Raw genomic sequence first — 15,764 nt, forward strand, 5'->3', positions numbered from 1 at the left:
TAAATGCACCGATCTGTGTACAACTTTGTATGTGCACTACTACACATTATGAATACATTGTTACGTTTTACATATTTAATTTATTTTTATACAACCAACAGATGACAGATTATTGCACAAAAAACATGTTCATATTACTCCTACACATTTTGTCCAAACATCACAAACGCTATTATCTTGGTGGAGACCTGTGCCCTGAGGGGCACTTCTAGTTCTTATTGCCCTGTTATACAACCACCAGATGATTGCAAAAATAAGAGTTTAAAAATAAGAGTTTATATTACTCCCAACATCACAAACGCTATTATCCTGTCCTGTGCCCCGAGGGGAACTTTTTCTAGTTCTTCCTCTTCCACATAGCGTGTTTGAGTTAAATTAACACTTTATATTTCTCTTGATCAAAGTAAAACGTAATCTGCTCCCATTTGGAAGAGTTGCATCATACGCCTGTCTGCTCAGGGCCATATTATTTTAATGAAAGTTCAAAGCAAGGCTCATCTATGCTCGTCTGGGACCTGAATCTTATCACTCAGCCAGGCATCAAAAACAAACAGAAATAGGTCAGGCAAATTGCATCTACAGAGGTGAACCAACATTCAAACAAAAGTGTGCAGAATCTCAGATCCCCACCAGGCCAGGTTGCGACCCGTTATAGTGCCACCATAAGGTTGATTTGAAACATTTGTGGCTGCGGTTCTTCAATGGCATACTGGGGCAATCGGAATGAAATCTGAAACATCTGACGGTTACGCCTTGTATATACAAAGATATAGCGTGTACCGATTTACGTGAGGTTGGACCAAGTCTGTAGGAGTAGTAGCAAAGAATTGTTTTGCAAAACGTCATGCTGGTGCTAACCGGCTGATTTGAAAATAATTGGGGTGGAGGTTCTGGTGGTGCCCAAGATTAGCTATTCACAGACAGACAGACGGACGTCTGTCTCAAAGGAGCGAAAACATGATCGCTCAGGGCAGGGATAAAAATACCCATTCGTAATTACCAGTAGTCTGTAAGCAAGTCCACCCCACCGAAAGCTACATTCCTACAATTTCCTAGAAATTTCTCTGTTTGGTGTTTACAAGCCAAGACACCATTTACAGTGCCCAGTCTGCAGAGGCAGTAATCTGTGCAAAACCCAACAAGTTCTCAGTTCCAGATTATTGCTCTAACGCGGGCCGTTTGGTAAGAGAATTAGAGGAGGCAAATCTCCTGGCTTGGCATTTTCACCTCCCCCTTCCGGTCACAACCACCGGCCAGAGACAGATGGACACAAACAAGACTGGCATAAACATGACCATAAAGGATATACTTTTAAATTATCATCTGTTCAGAAGAATCCACTGACGTGATATAGAACCGACAACATCCTGCATTGATGGACACATGAGCAAGAACTGAGCGCCCCACACACACACAATCCCCTCCCCGTGCTCCCAGTCTACTTAATTAAAGGTAGGACAGAGTGTTCTCTTGAGGCACCATCATCATGATCGTCACTGCTCATATTATATAGCTCCTTTCATGATCCTTTTATCATCTTCTGAGACTGAGAAACAACGACATCAGCGATCATGACAAAATCATTTTATCTACCGATATACCCAATACATCCCGACCTGGCCCAGGTCTACATCCGGAGTACAATGCTCTACTTAAAGTAGGCCGACGCTAATCCTGCGGGGATAATGCATATCAAAACACATAATGCAAAGATATGAACAGTATGGGTACTGATGCACGGCTCATATGCAAGACACCAACTCAGAGTAGCTATTTCAAGCCTGGTATTAATAAGAACACCCCCACTACACCACCACCTCTTTTTGTGACCCTCTTCTTGGATCCCTCCATGAATAAAAGGACTATACGCATGTTGTTGTACTGACTAGGCCTAATCCTGTACGGTTGTTGGAAAAACAAATTCATAATTCTGAGCCTTGAGCAAAATACAAGTAATAAACATAAAGCAGTTCAGGTCAAGCTTGGATGCTGGATGAATATTACGTACAGGCAGCGGATTAAATCAAGATACGAATGAATGAATTATGCACACACACGCTCATGGGACATGTGACGGGTAATAAAACCCTGACCTTGAACTGTTCACGTTCAACGCCTGCCCCTTCTCTTAGTAAATTTCTCGGCCTGCATGTTACTTGCACATCCTACATAGATGGACAAGTGAAATAGACATATGATTTTGATATGTGTGTGTGTGTGTGTGTGTGTGTGTATTTTGCTTTTGGCAATTTGACACTGCTGCTAAAGATACATGACTGTCTGCTGCTCTTGCACATTTTGACACTGCTGCTAAAGATATCATACCCATTTTACCTTTATCAAAGGTTTATCATACTGCCGTTCTACTCGTACTTTATTTCCATTTATTCCATTGTTGAGCCCCTCCTAATGTTCAGCTTTTAGTGTGTGAAAAACACAAACTTTGCGTAACACAAACATTGAAGACGAAGGTGAGGACGCAAATTGTGATTGGTCGGCCCGGAATGAGATGTATGATGATGTACGATGATAAGAGCACCCCTCACTTCACATGTGTGCGATTGTTTTTTTGCTGAAGATGTTCCAATATTTTGACAAAGTTTTATTCTGGTGTGAGCACATTGAAAACAGTTATTCAAGCTCCCTATCCATCATTGTAGTAGCTCTGCACAATTATTTTATTTCGTTTTTCAATAGCTCTATATTCTGATGGAAATTGCTATAAAGTATTTCATAAATAACAGCGGTCTCCTTGTCTCTCTTTAATAAACAGAAAATGCAAATTTCAGCCAATCAGGAGAAAGTACATATTTATCATCTTCAATTGTACTGTGTTCCAGTTCTAATTTTGTCTGCTCACTTCTTTGTGTCACCACTTCCAATCCAATGTCACTTGTTTATCCTGTCACATGATAACTCACTTATCACTTTCTATCCCGACCTGAAAATGCATTCTGGAGAGACAGGGACCAGCCAAACACTATAACAATGATTGCTATCATAATATAGAGCTTTAACTTTTAACAAATACATTCATTGCGCAAAAAAGGGAGACCCATCCACCACTCCCCTAAAGGGACTCTGGCACGCGTGAATTCCGTTTGTGTCAGAGCATAGGCATGGCTGAGGCATGGTAACGCCCCACCTGCCTGTGATTGGTCTACTGACACTGCCCGTCTTGACTGTACTCCGTGGTGAGATTCAGAAATAAATAGGCTACAAGAGAATGACAGCTTGGCACGCGCAACAGAATGCAACTTGTAAGTTTTATTTTTGTAGAAGAGGCAAACTAATATTGTTTATGCCGTTTGCTTTGATTGAATAACACGTATGTTGTACTATGATTTGATTTGGGTGTGTTCTAAATAAAGTGTTAGTGTTGATTATCGTGTATTAATCTAATTATAGTAAACTAATACTATTACACTAAAATGGATAAAGATGAAGGGAAAATAGATCTTTTTATAGTAATAGTACAATAATGTTAACACATTCCAAATCAAATCATATTATGGCGTGCATGTTCAATCAATTATTCCATCAAAGCAAACGGCATAAACAATATTAGTTTGCCTCTTCTACAAAAATAAAACTTACAAGTTAGCCTTCTCTTGTATCATACTACTTGTATAATTTTCCACCATGGAGTAACCTCGCATCAGACTATCCAGCAGGACAGTCAAGACAGGCAGTGTCGGTAGGCCAATCACAGGCAGGCGGGGCGTCACCATGCCTATGCTCGGACACAAACGGAATTCACGCCACCATCTCGGACCCCCCAAAAAGTGTGCTGCAATTCACTCAAATCACCAGTATGCACATTACAAGCCCACACATGGGAAGCATACAGACAATATCATGCACATAAACACTCTCTCTTCTGCTGCATGGCTACTTTATACTGCAAGACCAATTTAGGCATAACATAAGACGTTGTCATTACTCTCTGAGGGCTTTTATAGAATTGCATTAATCCTAGCCCAGCCACTTTATCTGCTAATGGTTTTATGAGATTAAAAAAAAGCATCTGGTCATACTGATTTATAGCCTACTATCCATTGGCATCATCAGCATGCTTCACCTTCTATATCTGCCTTACACACATACATGATACATACAGTACAGTAGCACACACACACAGGTCAACATAATTCGCAGTGATTTCCAGGATAACTTCATGCTACATTTACTGCACTGATACATGGTCTGCAGAACAACCCACAGCCATTTTCCCTCTTTCATAAAGTAATGTTTCAGTCCAGCAACCTGGAAACTCAATTTAACCATTACATCAAACAGGAAAACTAAAGTAGGAGCTATGAATCATACAGTACGTGTGATGCGGCCTCTGGAGTGTATTTGTGGGGGCAGGTTGTATGAGAGTATGTGAGCTATGATTAGTACTGAATGTCGTTACTCATTGCCATGTTTTTCCATCAATAGAACATCCATGGCCTCAGTCAACTAGCCTCTATTTTGGTCTTCTTCATGCATAAATTATGGAGAGGTCCATGCATGCACTAAGCTGCATAGCAATTTTAAGGTGATGAAGACACATTGCTACAGGCACAGGCGTTTCAAAAAACACCTTGGCAAAACCGCACATCGGCTAAAACAACATGGTGCAGGTGCACCTGTAGAGCAGGTTAGGTTTAGGGGATTATTTTTTAAATCAAGCAGACATTAAGTCACTAGTCTAATAAACTTGTCTGCATTTGCCATTGTCCCCCCGTCCCTACCAAAGTCAAAACGGTGTGACTCTGCGCCTTCACCGCCTTGCACTGAAAAGGTGAGACCGTTTAAACTTTTATGCATCTCTAAGAACTCTAAAAACTCCTAGAAAATGAGACACGCAGCGAGTGTGAGTTTGTTAAATATCATTCGATTATTGTAAATGCTGCCAATTGTGTCGATTGCTTGCCTTGTGTTCTCTCCCCAATCTGAGTAACAGATTTAATTCACAGTAGGCTTTAGCACAGATCCATGGCTTTTAACACTGCAGCGATACACAGTACTGTAGACACTCAGACTACTCCTCTGCTTCCAAATAATCCCTGTTAAGTGAAAGCTGCATCTGATAGTGATGATTAAAGGGGAACTTTGTCTACATCCTATCACTCTATTGTGAGGAAGAAATATGTGTTTTGTGATAAATTATCTGATTTGAAAGCTAGTGGTGGAAAATCACCACAATGTACTAGGCATTTGGCAGACGCTCTTAATCCAGAGCGATACAGTATAAGCAAGAACAAAAACATGGCAATAGTCATCATGTATCAAACGTAAGCTAAGAACCTAACAGTAAAATATAGCCTACGTAAAATATAACTCATTGTCGTTTTAGAACAAGCTCTTTCTTGGCAAACAGTAAGTTAATATGGATGGTGGAAGCTACATGGCAATGCATCATGGATAAATCAATACAAACAGACACACAGGTTTCACATCACATGAATTCTGTAGGCAGATGAATCAAAAGAATCCAACAATAATATACTACTAACTGCTACTACTACTAAAGAGCAGACAACAGATGGATGACTCCCGATAAATCTGGGGTGATCTATAAAATGGGGTCAGAGAGAGGTGTGAAGCCGGATAAATTATTTGCTGTTGACCGGGCTTCCCTCGGTACAATCTGGCTATAAATCCGGCTGGCTGGCGAATGGCTCAGCCTGTCTGCCATGCGCTCTGCACCCTAATAGACTACCTGACTGCCACTGCGCCGCTGGGGTTGTGTTGCCTACCCAACCGTCTATGGGGATTTCCTCGCTGCCACATTCACTCGTGCAGATAGTGTAAGTAGAGAAGGAAGGAGGGGAGAGAACAAGAGAGAAACAATTATGCGAGACAAAATAAATGGCGTGGCCTGGGCCGTGGCTCAGCGGTCCAGGCACCTTGGCTGGTAATCCAGTCTGGCAGTGTGCCGCGGGTTCGACTCCCGATCCCAACGGCCTTTAGTGCATGTCACCCCCCCCCCCCATCTCTCTCCCCATTTCCTGTCAGCCTACTGTCTGTCCCTCCATAAAAAATATAAAATAAAAAGGCGAAAGCCACAAAAATAAAATAAAAATAAAAGAAATGGCGTGTGTGGAGTGTGGATCATAGAGTTATAAAAGATAGAGGGTGGACCGGGTCCGACAGCCCCACCCCCTGCTATTCATTTGAATGCAAGTTGCTCAGTGGCATTTTGAAGCAGAATTAGTGTCCAAAATGCGGAAGTGCTAACAAGCGCTCAATGTTAAACGCCAGTTGCACAGGGTTTACTCGTGCCAAATGCACAGGCCCTCCTGCAGTCCCAGCTTTGACCAGGAGGGCCGAGCGCTTCAACGTTGGTCAGCCGTTCTGGAGGCTTGGTGTTTATCCTGAAAGTGAGCTCTCTGATGTAGATGTATGGGACAATACAGACCGCCTTGCTGTGGCCTCCTGGCCCAGCGATAGATGAGGAAGGCCAGCTGTGCAGCCATCAGCACACTATTGCAGTCAGATAACTATCTCATACTCTACTCACACACTTACACCTCCAAGCTGGACAACTTCAAAACATAGAATACATTTAAATTATAGGGACATGAAAACCCTTAAGATACAGGTATTTCTACTACCTCTTTAAAAATAAAATAAGGCCCAACGCATAGATGACACTGTATAATGGTTACTCGTTAATAATAGATCAAAGGTGTTTTGCAGAATGTTTGCGCATGAAGCAGTGCAGAGCTGCCTGTTGCCCAGCAGAAAGAGCTCTTCTGTTCATATACTCATCCCAGAGGGATGCGCTGGCAGTCACAATGACTGATTAACGACAACTCAATTTCCCAGAGAGAGGCCGAGCTGAGCCCTCTACCTCATTACAGCATTGAAGCCTTCCCTCCCAACTCCTCTTCTCAGAGGTCGGCCATGTCCTTGGCAACCATGGCACGCCACCAGCCCCAGTGGCGCCATGGAGATCGAGTAACTTTATCACTTTACATAAAGCCATTCTCTGGTCATCATGACTACTCCAACTAATTGGAATGCACTACCAACATAGCCTTGAGTCAACATAGCTGTACTTGGCATTTAACAGACATAATACTGAAAACATACTGTTTCGATAAAGATTAGGGGAAACAGAGATATACCCTGTAGGCTAGGTCTAGTTGATACCACTGTCAAGAGGTGATTCATATGGGTCGGGTGATTGTTGACCTCCAATTTGAATGAGAAGGCCAGGAACAAGGTCCTTCTTTGATTCCTGTGCCAAAAGGGAGAAGCTAATAACATCACACCCACCAAACTTGTCAACATGTATAAAGACCACAGTTCATGAAATGTGTGTACAGCCTTGATTTGTGTGTAAAACAGTCCATACACAGGTTTATCCTAACGCTGAATGCCACTCGTTCATATACTGATTGAAACGCATTTAACACCACAAAATGTGTAACAAGCCAACAAGCCTAACTCTAGCATCGGAGACCGCAGGCTTTTTGTTTTCACATGAAAAAGGAAAGCCTGGGCAAACCAGCCACATTTCCTGAACTAGGAGTGGGAGTGAACTACTAACTAATGCAGAGGGGCGTCGCTCCAAATTTGGTGACGTCAATGTTCTCCGCAGTTTCCTAACCAGGGAGGGGAGGGGAGGTGAACCAGTAGGATCCACCACCGTGATACCAGCAGCAACCGCCCCTCTAGACCAGAAATCACGATGGCTGGGCCAGGCTAGCCTAACTATCACAACTGTGTCACTAGTCAATAAGAACAGATGTACAAACTGACAACACAGCTAGTAGATCTGGTGTTTTTGGAAAGTGAATTCCACATGTGATGGATATGAACAGAACTTTAAAAGTTTTGTGAGAGTGAATAAAGTATTTCTCATGTGTAAATGAGTAGTTTTCCAAAGTTTAAACAGCGATGTCCTGAAATTAGATAATATATAGCAGGGTATTATAGGATATTATAAAGAACTATATACCGTAGATCGTTTTACTGAAAGATTGCTCACAGTTGTTGAGGTTAAAAGAAAATAAAGCTACCAAACAAGCTATCTGATATATCGATTAAAGGGCCACTTCACCCCTTTTGCAACCAGATCTTATTTTAATGATGTTTGGGAGACAAGAAACACTTTCCTGGGGTTTTTATGTAGGCAATTTGTGTTTTTAGATATTTCAGTATTTCAAAGTGTCCAAGGACTCCATGATGTCATGGACACTGGGCTCACTTCCTTCCTGGACTACAATTCTCATAATGCTTTGGTGCACTGCTCCTCCTTGTGAATAGGGGAGGGCTGTCTTACTGAGACAACATGTAGTCCTGGAAGTAAGTGAGCCCAGTGTCCATGACATCATGAAGACCATGGACACTTTGAAATACTAAAATATCTAAAAAGAAAAACACATATTACCCACATAAAAACCCCAGGAAAGTGTTTCTTGTCTCCCAAACATCATTAAAACAAGATCTGGTTGCAAAAGGGGTGAAGTGGCCCTTTAAGGATTCAAGCTTTATTGATCACTGAGGTGGAAATGTATCCTCGCATTAACATCCGCAGTCCTAAATCAGGAACACACATATTATATTCAGGCCTCATCAGATGGCAGGATATTGTGTGCCATTCAGGTGATCAACAAGTTTCATTGTTGCTATATTGGAGATATAGGTAAATAGGTGAGTCTAGATGTGTCCTTACTTAGCAAAATTGTTTTTTTCTTTTCTGACAAATGTTGGGCACAGAAATATTTTTTAGGTTTGGCACTATTGTAATTGTGTTTGCAATAAATATTAAGAGTGAATAAGACATGAGTTTTGACTTGAGTGTACCAATGAACAAATTAAATTCAGCTAAGAGGAATGATTAATGGGATTATGCAAACTAGCACTGTCTGGTACCAGTGCTTTAACATCAAATATTGTAAGCATGTTGAATAGTGCCTCCGATAGCTCCAGATTACAATGTTGACAGTTTTGGTAGATTTTTCCATTTGGTGGGGCAGGTGTTATTATTCCGCAGGGAAACACCAAATGGAAAAATGTGACCAATATATATAATGAAACGGATATGCTATATACACTGTACATAGCAACAAGAACCCCTTTTGGGGTTCCCGTCCAGGCTAGTTCCGGTAATCCAAGCAAATCTGGGTCTTTTGTTGGTCAAAATACCAAACAAACAAAATCTCTTCTACTCACAGACTGCCAATCTACATCCACTCAGTGATGGTCACAATCTTTCTCTAGTGCCATTCACTGGCATTTTGTTTGTGGTGTATAACTTAACTTTAAATAGAAAACAAGCTGTGCAGGCTGGAAACAGCCTGAGAAGGCAGGCTACTCAACCAACTGGGGATTGGACTTGCCATTTTCTCTATTTCAATTGCGTCCATTAATGGAAGAAAATGAAGACAGATCGAGTTACCGGCCTCCAGCAGCAGTGCGATTCAACCGCTTGGCATGCTAAACATTAAACAATTGACTGTCGACTGTATGCCACTGACATCTTGCACAGGCGGTGCTGAATGCTTCTGGTCACTTCACCCCTTTTGCAACCAGATCTTATTTTAATGATGTTTGGGAGACAAGAAACACTTTCCTGGGGTTTTTATGTGGGTAATATGTGTTTCTAGATATTTTAGTATTTCAAAGTCTCCATGATGTCATGGACACTGGTCTCACTTCTTTCCTGGACTACAAGTTGACAGCCCTCTTCCTCTCCACAAGGTGGGGTGAGTGCACCAAGCATTATGGAAATTGTAGTCCAGGAAGGAAGTGAGACCAGTGTCCATGACATCACGGACACTTTGAAATACTAAAATATCTAAAAACACATGCATGCAAAACCCACATAAAAACCCCAGGAAAGTTTTTCGTGTCTCCCAAACATCATTAAAATAAGATATGGTTACAAAAGGGGTGAAGTGGCCCTTTAACACTGGTCCTGGGGATAAAATAATAATACCTGAAATAAATAGCACTTTTCTAAGTACTCAAAGTGACTTTACATAAGTGTGTGGGGGGAAATCAATTCATCAATCTCAAACTTGGTCAAGTAAAAAGTACCTAGTATGAAATGCCTGACGGTCCATTCTATTGACTGAAATGTTGCTCAAATAAAATTGGCCCCATTGTGAAAGTGTAGACGGCGTGCAGGTCATTTTATTTTATACGTCTGATCCTGCCCAGTGCCTATGCATCTCTCTCTGAGATGATCAGGTGTGCATAAGACTTACCATGACGAGTCGATGACACATTGAGGTTAAGACAACACACTCCATATTTGAGCATCGCTGTATTGGGAACTCCTTATATGGTTATGGCTAGTATGGAGTCATGGTGACATGATCGTGACGAAGTGGTCCTCCCGTAAACCAATTAGAATATAGATAGACTAGGAATCTGGCATGTCAACGACGTCAATCATCTTCAAATTTGGGAACGCTTTCCAATCCAAGCCCTGTTGACTTCCATTATAAAATGCAAGTGAAATAATATTTCAAAACATAGCACATGGGCCCGGACGGTTAGCTCAACCGTCTGGGCACCTAGGCTGCCAAGCCGGCCGGACGGCATGCCGCAGGTTCGACTCCCAAGCCCGACGGCATTTGCCGGGTGTCACTCCCAATCTCTCGCTCCCCTTTCCTGTCTGCATACTGTTCTCTATCAATAAAAAAGGCATAAAATCCCAAAAACAAATCTTTTAAAAAAAAAGAACATAACACATGAAAACAATGTGTGGAGGTATCATGTTGGCCTACTGGCAGTGTGCACAAGAAACGTGGCACCGATAGGTCCAGTAGCTCAGGACAAGCAGACACACAGACAGCTATAGCCTCCTACATAGGAGAGCCACACCATAGAAATGAGAGTTAAAGTGAGTTTTAGAGTGATGTTCCTGGATATTGATGTTCCTGGATATTGGTCAGTCAGGTGCGACAATGGATTGCAATGACTGGAAACCTTTAAGTTAAGAGGTTATCCTGGAACAGAGATGTATGCATCAGCTGTTTTTCTTCTAAAAGCTGCAAGCTGCTGTGCAAGGCTTGTTCTGTAACTCTAGTCCTCCTGACAGAGCTTGTATTACAGACACACTTCAGTTACAAAGACAAAGCAACAGTGGAGCTCCAGGCTGTGTATTATTCACATCTACATCATTCAGAGTTTCAGACCCACACATTTATATACACAGCAGCCTAAATGTGATTCTAAATAATGACAATGGCCAGTATTACCAGTTAAGAATCGGGGGTGAGCTGTTGATAGTTGAAACAAGCCATTTGTTTTGAGCTGTGAGAAAGTTAAGTCAGAGCCTCAGAGGCCTGTCTCCCACCACTGCAGCTTGTGGCTTGTTTTGCCCTCCAGCACTGATTGACAGATCTATAGGCCGATGCTGAGGTGTGTGAGTGAACACAGGACTTGCTGACTGTCAAGTAGCACTGTTTAATTACGAGCAACGTCTCTCCACTGGGTAATTTCCCAGCACGCATCCCCAAGAGTTCCTCTTGGAAACCTGTAAAAAGCTGGCTAATTAGTTTAATTACATAGGAATACTATACTACTAGGCTATTCGTTGATGTGATTTTTCTGGTTTTAACTTTAAAGCCAAAAGTTACCAGGTTTGCAGGTAATGTCCACCAATGCATAGTGCAATCAACAACTTTTGATACTCCCAGCAGTTAGCCATTTACCTTTAGGAGCTCTTCATAGTTAAGACCAGGTGTGATAATTAACCAGGTTGGACTCTTTCAAGGACATGGATGGACACACCAACCATTGGCAACCAATACTATCCAGTTATCCAGCATCTTCTCCTAACGTAGCTGTGGCAAGCAGCTGCTGCTGATATAAATCATTTATATCTCTAGGCCTACACGGTTTGTTGTGATTAAAAACAAAAGCCAGTTATGTTCTTGTTGTGTAAGCTGTATTGTAATCAAGTAGGGATACTGATAATGTGACCCCGATGAGATCATCACCTCAAGTAAAACACCTGATGCCCACTCCAAACGATTCCGCCTGTGACCTTCGCATGGCGACGAGTGACAATGTCATGAGCGGCATTGTGTGTAGTATGTATGCGACCACTGAGGTGGTAGTAGCGAGACGGAATCCCCAGCCCCACGTCTTCTCTGTCAGCATAGTTAGCATTTGCTGAGATGGAATATAGTCAGGGCCTACTTACAGGTTTCCTCACCCAACTTCGGATAGAAAACGCTCATTAAAGATGAATGTGGTGTAAAGAATCGTGACAGAATAATGTATCATCAACGAGGCCTTGCTAAGTCTCACAGATATACCTTAAGTTACAACTAAAACGTAAATGAAAACTAAAATGTGTTAAATGACCCCTTTGAATTTAGACAACCTCAAAACAAAATAGCATATTGTCGCATGACGGCGATGTGCAAAGGAACGTTAACTCCGTTGCATTATGCTTCGTTCACTCATTTATATATCGTTACGATTCGTCGTTGAGCCAGTGTGCGAAGAACCCTGTTGGTTTCATGAACGATTCACTTTACAAAGAGCAACACCATCAGCGATAGCCGATATGTGATCACCACCTCCTCTCCTGTGGCATCGAACACACCTGTAAGTAGCAATCCCCTCAAATGTACAGCCTCGGAAATTATTTATTTAGACTTACCACCGTGAATTATGATAGTATCCACTCGATTCTGGTCTATTCCTCTTGGGGTGAAATGATAGCGATACGCACAGTACGCTCCTGCCTGCTGCTTCCTCCCTGCCTCAACTAGTATTTCAATCGTCACGGTATGGGCGGAACTACACTTTGCGTCCTAGACATGACGGAGGACAGGCCCAGTCATATGGGCCCAGTAGCCAATGCGAGTAGTCACAGCAAATCTTCTCCAACGCCCCCTAGAGGATATAGGGCTATTCATCTAAATTAGTCACGGCCTACAGTAGGCTAGTAGATAGATTAGGAAATATATTTGACCTACCATACCAGCCAGACTCAGTGGTGGATCTCTCACCAAAAATTACATTTACCTGCATTTGGTGTAGCAGTTTCACGATTGCTAATGTAGTCCTGATGGGTCACACGGTCACACCGTCACGTACAGCCACAGGCATTCCTCCATTCTAAATAGTATACATTTTATCCTTATCTGCCAAGGTTAATTAACCGCTATAAATTAGTTTTGGTTAACAGTTATGAAAAACATTATTGTGCAACCAACCATCCAATCATTATTTTTTTTACATTGGTATGGTATATGGAATGTGGTCCAGAAAGTTCCCCAGGGGTCGGATTTGTCCCGCAGGCCAAATCAGGGCATCACATTGAATATTTTTCTTCCTGGTAATCTGGTGTGCCCTATCACCACATTATGCTGATCTGATAGATTGATTACAATTCACATAAAATGTATTTCAATACATTTCAACTTGTGTGAGCTGAGCACTATATAGCCTACTGTAAATAGGATGATAAAATCACACCCATGTGAACTGAGTGGTGCAACTCCGTGTGGGGGTCCCCGGGGGGTCCCTGGAACCTCCAGACCCCCAGGAACACGCCCAGGGGGGCGGGCCGGTTCCACGTCCAAAATGGTTGAGAAATGACAGAGTTACCGTGTGGGGGTCCCAGGTGGTCCCTCTACTGTACTGTCAATGTACTGTACTGATACACCTGAAATCATCATATATACAGTTAATGTGTGTGTGTGTGTGTGTGTGTGTGTGTGTGTGTATGTATGTGTGTGTGTGTGTGTGTGTGTGTGTGTGTGTGTGTGTGTGTGTGTGTGTGTGTGTGTGTGTGTGTGTGTGTGTGTGTGTGTGTGTGTGTGTGTGTGTGTGTGTTAGGCTGCACAACAGTGACAGTTGGTAGTGAAAACCAGCCAAATGCTATTATCGTGCTCGGACGGACCCAGGGACACACATAGCTCCGTGGTCAGGGGATTTTAGTATAATCTGATCAACAGGAGGAATTGACTTTAAAGAAACAGGTTTTTTCTGTTTGTTTTCCTTCATTTTTCTAATATTCTATCCCACAAAAGAAATCAGGACAATGCGTCAATTTTCGGACCGTGTCCTTGGTATTTTGGCATAATCTGATTGACAGTTGGAACAGACTTAAAATAAACAAATTGTCCCTGTTTTCTGATGTTTGCTTCAGAACAAACATCAAATATTGGTTCATTTTCCCAATTTTCTAACACAAAAAAATCAGGAAAATGTAATTCGTATTTTACCATTATTTGATTTGAAACTGACAAAGGCCCAATATTCAATGTTCTTCTAGCCCACAAACAAATCATCATCATCATTGTCACATGGTCTTCAACTTCACAATAAAAGCTGTAGTCTAGTCAACGGACAGGCAGGCAGGCAAACCATACCTGACGAAGACCCACAAGGGTTGTTGTTCAATAAAGAATTTTCCTGGGAGCAGAGAAACAGTGTGCGGACATCCCTTCCTTTTCATAGGCAGGCAAACAGGCACAGGCAGGCAGGCAGACAGGCAGGCAGGCAGGCAGGCAGGCAGGCAGGCAGGCAGGCAGGCAGGCATTTATACCTCAATGCCATGCACACAACTCGACAACCGTTTGCCCCACCGACTTCAAATTTGACACAAGCGTTCCACACCACAACAGGGAGTGCAGTGCCCAGTCTTGAGTCGGTGGCATGCACTCTGGTCAGGCTCCTCTGCCAGTGGACCTAATGAGGCAAAGTCCCCTCACCTGTGCAATTTCCAGCCTCTGCCTCAACCAATTGATTGCCATGGCAATCCCACACCTGCCAATTGATTACGTAACCAGTTCCCCCCAGAAAAGGGCAGGTTTTTGGGCCCGGCCAATCAGAAGAGGGCAGGTTTTTGGGCCCAGCCAATCAGCAGAGGGCAGGTTTTTGGGCCCGGCCAATCAGAAGAGGGCAGGTTCAGGGCCCGGGCCAATCAGAAGAGTGTTTAGGGCCCGGCCAATCAGAAGAGGGCAGGTTTAGGGCCCGGCCTATCAGAAGAGGGCAGGTTTAGGGCCCAGCCAATCAGAAGAAGAGGGCAGGTTTTTGGGCCCGGCCAATCAGAACTTGACAGGTGTAGGGCCCGGCCAATAAGAAGAGGGCAGGTTTTGGGCCCGGCCAATCAGAAGAGGGCAGGTTTAGGGCCCGGCCAATCAGAAGAGGGCAGGTTTTTGGGCCCGGCCAATCAGAAGAGGGCAGGTTTAGGGCCCGGCCAATAAGAAGAGGGCAGGTTTAGGGCCCGGCCAATAAGAAGAGGGCAGGTTTTGGGCCCGGCCAATCAGAAGAGGGCAGGTTTAGGGCCCGGCCAATCAGAAGAGGGCAGTTTTTGAGCCCGGCCAATCAGAAGAGAGCAGGTTTTAGGGCCCGGCCAATCAGAGGAGGGCAGTTTTTGGGCCCGGCCAATCAGAAGAGAGCAGGTTCTAGGGCCCGGCCAATCAGAAGAGGGCAGGTTCTAGGGCCCGGCCAATCAGAAGAGGGCAGGTTTTTGGGCCCGGCCAATCAGCAGAGGGCAGGTTTAGGGCCCGGTGCCTTGAATGTCACCAAGGAGCAGAGCCTTATCTCCTATTCCACATGCACGCCGGCTGTACCACCGGCTGTACCACTCCGTACCAGAGAGACAGAGAGTGACAGCTGGAACTACCCTCACTAAAAACGCCGGGACAACGCTCCACACGTCCCAAACTCTTCTCCCTTCTGGCCCCAAAACTGTGGAATGTACTCCCCGTTGCAATCAGAACTGCAGCATCACTCCCAATCATCCGCCGTAGTCTGAAGACCCACCTTTTCAGACTCCATCATGG

At 43.4% G+C, this 15,764-nt stretch overlaps 1 protein-coding gene across 2 annotated transcripts in view; it reads right to left on the reverse strand.

Annotated features, from left to right (window-relative positions):
• Window positions 1-12,807, reverse strand: part of ndrg3a (ndrg family member 3a) — a 58,566-nt gene extending 45,759 nt beyond the window's left edge. Inside the window, exon 1 of one of the 2 annotated variants that reach the window (XM_079511024.1) lies at window positions 12,626-12,807. The gene's annotated coding sequence lies outside the window, so the exon portion shown is untranslated. The remainder of the gene's footprint in view (window positions 1-12,625) is intronic. The other variant, XM_079511025.1, reaches the window with a different exon arrangement.
• Window positions 12,808-15,764: the final 2,957 nt, after the last annotated feature.

The sequence above is a fragment of the Electrona antarctica genome (assembly GCF_951216825.1).
Source record: "Electrona antarctica genome assembly, chromosome: 9".
In the NCBI taxonomy this organism is placed as follows: domain Eukaryota; kingdom Metazoa; phylum Chordata; class Actinopteri; order Myctophiformes; family Myctophidae; genus Electrona; species Electrona antarctica.